The 6,131-nt window shown below is 44.7% G+C and overlaps 1 long non-coding RNA gene across 3 annotated transcripts in view; it reads left to right on the forward strand.

Moving 5' to 3' along the window:
* The window catches only part of LOC130709052 (uncharacterized), a 143,645-nt gene extending 137,772 nt beyond the window's left edge, over positions 1-5,873 (forward strand). For 2 of the 3 annotated variants that reach the window (XR_009009504.1, XR_009009502.1), the window contains exons 6-7: positions 1,459-1,543; positions 1,682-5,873. This is a non-coding gene — a long non-coding RNA (uncharacterized LOC130709052). The remainder of the gene's footprint in view (positions 1-1,458; positions 1,544-1,681) is intronic. The other variant, XR_009009503.1, reaches the window with a different exon arrangement.
* The last annotated feature ends 258 nt before the right edge of the window (positions 5,874-6,131 follow it).

Genomic DNA, 6,131 nt, shown 5'->3' on the forward strand with positions numbered 1-6,131 from the left:
TGGTCTAGGAAACAGTTTGAATTAAGATTATGTTTTTCTTCCATGACTTGGGGACCCTCTTCTATACGCTAAATTCTCTTGTTCTGTGCTGTTTTTGCATGTCCATTTTTTTGGAGCCCTTCCCAAATTCTTCATTGTTTGTCTATGTTTTACTGAATCAAGTACAGTCTTTAAGCAACAAGTCTATTGACAAATTTCCATGGAAGCCTTCCTGTTCCAGGTACCTGCCTTACCACTAATCTTTGAGAAAGGCTGTGTGGGGTTGTATGTCCCTGTCTAGCCTGAGTTCTCTCTGTGAGTGGCTTCTTGTTGTCTTGGGGAGGTGTGGGGGGCTGTCCTCTCTAGCCTAACCAGTATTGTGTCAGTATCCCAGCATCTCCCGGAAGGAGCATCTTAAACACCTTTTGATGGGAAGGATTACTTCCTGCTTGGAATCTGGACTGAAAATAGATTTTCCGTTATGCAACATGGCATAACACTTCCTAATTAAAACCATCAAACATCACCCTAGAAGCCATAATGAAAGGGATTTGCTATTAAAGCATATCTTGCCCAATATCAAATGGATCACCAGAGAACTATATTTCACCTACCAACCAAATTAAATAAGAGGGTCTTAATATTCCTGAGACTAAGCATCTCCCAAATCTCCTGGATTTCCGTGGGTAGCCCTGGCAGATGGGGATGGGAGAGGTTTTTTTCCCTTTATGATTCAACTTGTTTTCCTCATTTGACAAACTACCAAACATGAGCTCCACCAGTGGAAAACAATCAGCACATTCACTGTATTCAACACCCAACTGTGACACGTGTTCATACAGAAATCTGGGAGACACTTTCTCTTCTGGTTTTCCATTTTTAGTACTGGTCTTACACCATCCAATCTAGATACTCTGGCTCATGGCTAGATTGGTTGGTTTTGGCACTGAGAACCTACATGAGTAAAGAAAGGTTTTGGTTTTTCTATATGAAATGATTCCAAAATATAGCAAAAGAACGTTATCCCCCTTGCTCATTTAGAAAATATTATTGACTGCCTTCTACGTACCAAGTATGTAGAGAACTTAAGTACTAATAGAAAAGGGCCAGTCCATATCTTCAAATTTCTTATTACTTTTGGTTTGGTTTGGTTTTTAAAGGTAGCTAGGGAAAGAGACAAATATACAAAGCAATATGGGGAGAAGTGTGTAATAGGATAAGAACCAAATACCTGACCTCACTTGGGTTAAGGGGAAGTTTTATAAAGGAGGCAATGACTAGGCTGATATATATGTCTAAAGAGATGTTACCAGGTGAAAAAACCTCATAATATCCCACTCCCCTAAGCTAATCAATTTGTATAAATTTACTAATATGATATATATTGATAATATATATTTATATATTATGCTATCAGCAAATTATGTATGCTATATATAGTACAATGTATAAATATATATATATATTGTGTGTGTGTAGTCTTACAGTGTTTCAGGCACTTTACTTGGCAATGGAGAAATCAGGAGTATGACAGGACCTCTGATCTTAAGGAATCCATTATCTGGTAATTGCTGGTTCTCTTACATTTGAGTCTTCTAAACTTGCATTGAAAACATGTTTCAATTTCAAGACAAGTTTCACTTATTTCTCTTTTCTTTTTTTCTTTCTGTATGATTTTATGTAACTTTCCCAACTTCCTAAGTGAGAATTGCCAAAGCCTCTGGAGTTGTTCAGGCCAAGATACTCGTCCATCTGGTTTGAGGACTCCAGCCCTGAATGGATGTCCCACTATAAAGAGGAAATCTCAGGCTGGTATGCCAATGGAAAAAATGCTGACTCAGACAACACTGTGGAATGCTGCTTGATGAACTGGTGCCAGCTGAAGGTAGCAGGCAGCTTCCATTAGCTAAATAAAGAATAAACAACCCTGAAGAGTTAGCTATGAATATTATGGAAAGATAAGGCCTAAGGTATTTCAGGTCTTTCAACACCCAGCAAGCCTAAGGAAAATCTCTTTGGCTGAAAGTAAGGATATTCTCCACCCAACACATACACGGCCTCTTACATCCTCTCCTGGTCCCTCATCTCATGAATTCCTAGATTTTGTCATGTACCAGCTGCTCTGATGGCAACACCACTGAGCGTTGATTTCAAATGTAAACCATAAAAAAAAAGATAGAAAATTATAAAGAGTAAAAACAAGAAAAATATACATTAAAAGCCTATTCTCTTCCAGTCACTGTGTTTAAAGTTTAAACTTTCACATGCATTATTAGGTTTATTTAATCTTCACAACATTAGAAAGTAGCCCTGGAGGGAGGAGAGAAAATGGCAGAAGAGTAAGACGCGGAGATCACCTTCCTTCCCACAGATACAGTAGAAATACATCTACACGTGGAACTGCTCCTACAGAACACCCACTGAACGCTGGCAGAAAACGTCCGACCTCCAAAAAGGCAAGAAACTCCCCCCGTACTTGGGTAGGGCAAAAGAAAAAAGAAATAACAGAGACAAAAGAATAGGGACGGCACCTGCACCAGTGGGAGGGAGCTGTGAAGGAGGAAAGGTTTCCACGCACTAGGAAGCCCCTTCGCGGACAGAGACTGCGGGTGGCAGAGGGGGGAAGCTTCGGAGCCACGGAGGAGAGCGCAGCCACAGAGGTGCGGAGGGCAAAGCGGAGAGGTTCCCGCACGGAGGATCAGTGCCGACCAGCACTCACCAGCCCGAGAGGCTTGTCTGCTCAGCCGCCGGGGTGGGCGGGGCTGGGAGCTGAGGCTCGGGCTGCGGTCGGATTGCAGGGAGAGGACTGGGGTTGGCGGCGTGAACACAGCCTGAAGGGGTTAGCGCACCACAGCTAGCCGGGAGGGAGTCCGGGGAAAAAGTCTGCAGCTGCCGAAGAGGCAAGAGACTTTTTCTTGCCTCTGTGTTTCCTGGTGCGCAAGGAGAGGGGATTCAGAGCGCCGCCTAAACGAACTCCAGAGAAGGGCGCGAGCCGCGGCTATCAGCGCGGACCCCACAGCAACAGGGTCGCAGAGGGAAAAACGGAGAGACTCCCGCACAGAGGCTCGGCGCCGAGTAGCGCTCACCAGCCCGAGAGGTTTGTCTGCTCACCCGCCGGGGCGGGCGGGGCTGGGAGCTGAGGCTCAGGCTTCGGTCGGATCGCAGGGAGACGACTGGGGCTGGCGGCGTGAACACAGCCTGAAGGGGTTGGCGCACCACAGCTGGCTGGGAGGGAGACCGGGGAAACGTCTGCAGCTGCCGAAGAGGCAAGAGACTTTTTCTTGCCTCTTTGTTTCGCTGCGCGCAAGGAGAGGGGATTCAGAGCGCCACTTAAACGAACTCCAGAGAAGGGCGTGAGCCGCGGCGATCAGCGCGGATCCCAGAGACGGGCGTGAGACGCTGGGGCTGCTGCTGCCGCCTCCAAAAAGCCTGTGTGCGAGCACAGGTCACTCTCCACACCGCCCCTCCCGGTAGCCTGTGCAGCCCGCCACTGCCAGGGTCCCGGGATCCGGGGACAACATCCCCGGGAGAACGCACTGCGCGCCTCAGGATGCTGCAACGTCACGCCGGCCTCGGCCGCCGCAGGCTCGCCCCGCCTCCTCTGTACCCCTCCCTCCCCGCGGCCTGGGTGAGCCAGAGCCCCCGAAGCAGCTGCTCCTCTAACCCCGTCCTGTCTGGGCGGGGAACAGACGCCCTCAGGCGACCTACACACAGAGGCGGATCCAAATCCAAAGCTGAACCCCAGGAGCTGTGCGAACAGGGACAAGTAGGGGAAATCTCTCCCAGCAGCCTCAGAAGCAGCGGATTAAAGCTCCACAAACAACTTGATGTGCCTGCACCTGTTGAATACCTGAATAGACAACGAATCAGCCCAAATTCAGGAGGTGGACTCTGGGAGCAGGAGATATTAATTTTTCCCCTTTTCCTTTTTTTGTGAGTGTATATGTATATGCTTCTGGGTGAGATTTTGTCTGTATAGCTTTGCTTTACAATAGCTTTATTTTACTTCACTATATTATAGCCTCTTTCTTTCTTTCTTTCTTTCTATTTTTTCTCCTTTTTACTCTGAGCCGTGTGGACAAAAGGCTCTTGGTGCTCCAGCCAGGCATCAGGGCCGTGCCTCTGAGGTGGGAGAGCCAACTTCAGAACACTGGTCCACAAGAGACCTCCCAGCCCCACGTAATACCAAACGGCAAAAATCTCCCAGAGATCTCCATCTCAACATCAAGACCCAGCTTCACTCAACGACCAGCAAGCTACAGTGCTGGACACCCTATGCCAAACAACTAGCTAGACAGGAACACAACCCCATCCATTAGCAGAGAGGCTGCCTAAAATCATAATAAGGCCACAGCCACCCCAAAATACACCACCAGACGTGGACGTGCCCACCAGAAAGACAAGATCCAGCCTCATCCACCAGAATTCAGGCACTAGTTCCCTCCACCAGGAAGCCTACACAACCCACTGAACCAACCTTAGCAACTGGGGACAGATACCAAAAACAACGGGAACTACGAACCTGCAGCCTGTGAAAAGGAGACCCCAAACACAGTAAGATAAGCAAAATGAGACGACAGAAAAACACACAGCAGATGAAGGAGCAGGGTCAAAACATACCGGACTTCACAAATGAAGAGGAAATAGGTAGTCTACCTGAAAAAGAATTCAGAATAATGATAGTAAGGATGATCCAAAATCTTGGAAATAGAATAGACAAAATGCAAGAAACATTTAACAAGGATGTAGAAGAACTAAAGAGGAACCAAGCAATGATGAAAAACACAAGAAATGAAATTAAAAATACTCTAGATGGGATCAATAGTAGAATAACTGAGGCAGAAGAAAGGATAAGTGACCTGGAAGATAAAATGGTGGAAATAACTACTACAGAGCAGGATAAAGAAAAAAGAATGAAAAGAACTGAGGACAGTCTCAGGGACCTCTGGGACAACATTAAACGCACCAACATTCGAATTATAGGGGTCCCAGAAGAAGAAGAGAAAAAGAAAGGGACTGAGAAAATATTTGAAGAGATTATAGTTGAAAACTTCCCTAATATGGGAAAGGAAATAGTTAATCAAGTCCTGGAAGCACAGAGAGTCCCATACAGAATAAACCCAAGGAGAAACACGCCAAGACACATATTAATCAAACTGTCAAAAATTAAATATAAGGAAAACATATTAAAGGCAGCAAGGGAAAAAAAACAAATAACACACAAGGGAATCCCCATAAGGTTAACATCTGATCTATCAGCAGAAACTCTGCAAGCCAGAAGGGAGTGGCAGGATATACTTAAAGTGATGAAGGAGAAAAACCTACAACCAAGATTACTCTACCCAGCAAGGACCTCATTCAGATTCGATGGAGAAATTAAAACCTTTACAGACAAGCAAAAGCTGAGAGAGTTCAGCACCACCAAACCAGCTTTACAACAAATGCTAAAGGAACTTCTCTAGGCAAGAAACACAAGAGAAGGAAAACACCTACAATAACAAACGCAAAATATTTAAGAAAATGGGAATAGGAACATACATATCGATAATTACCTTGAATGTAAATGGATTAAATGCTCCCACCAAAAGACACAGGCTGGCTTAATGGATACAAAAACAAGACCCATATATATGCTGTCTACAAGAGACCCACTTCAGACCTAGAGACACATACAGATTGAAAGTGAGGGGATGGAAAAAGATATTCCATGCAAATGGAAATCAAAAGAAAGCTGGAGTAGCAATTCTCATATCAGAAAAAATAGACTTTAAAATAAAGACTATTACAAGAGACAAAGAAGGACACTATATAATGATCAAGGGATCGATCCAAGAGGAAGGTATAACAATTGTAAATATTTATGCACCCAACATAGGAGCACCTCAATACATAAGGCAAATACTAACAGCCATAAAAGGGGAAATCAACAGCAACACAATCATAGTAGGGGACTTTAACACCCCACTTTCACCAATGGACAGATCATCCAAAATGAAAATAAATAAGGAAACACAAGCTTTAAATGATACATTAAACAATATGGACTTAATTGATATTTATAGGACATTCCACCCAAAAACAACAGAATACACATTTTTCTCAAGTGCTCATGGAACATTCTCCAGGATAGATCATATCTTGGGTCACAAATC

This window comes from Balaenoptera acutorostrata, chromosome 1 (genome assembly GCF_949987535.1).
Source record: "Balaenoptera acutorostrata chromosome 1, mBalAcu1.1, whole genome shotgun sequence".
NCBI lineage: Eukaryota > Metazoa > Chordata > Mammalia > Artiodactyla > Balaenopteridae > Balaenoptera > Balaenoptera acutorostrata.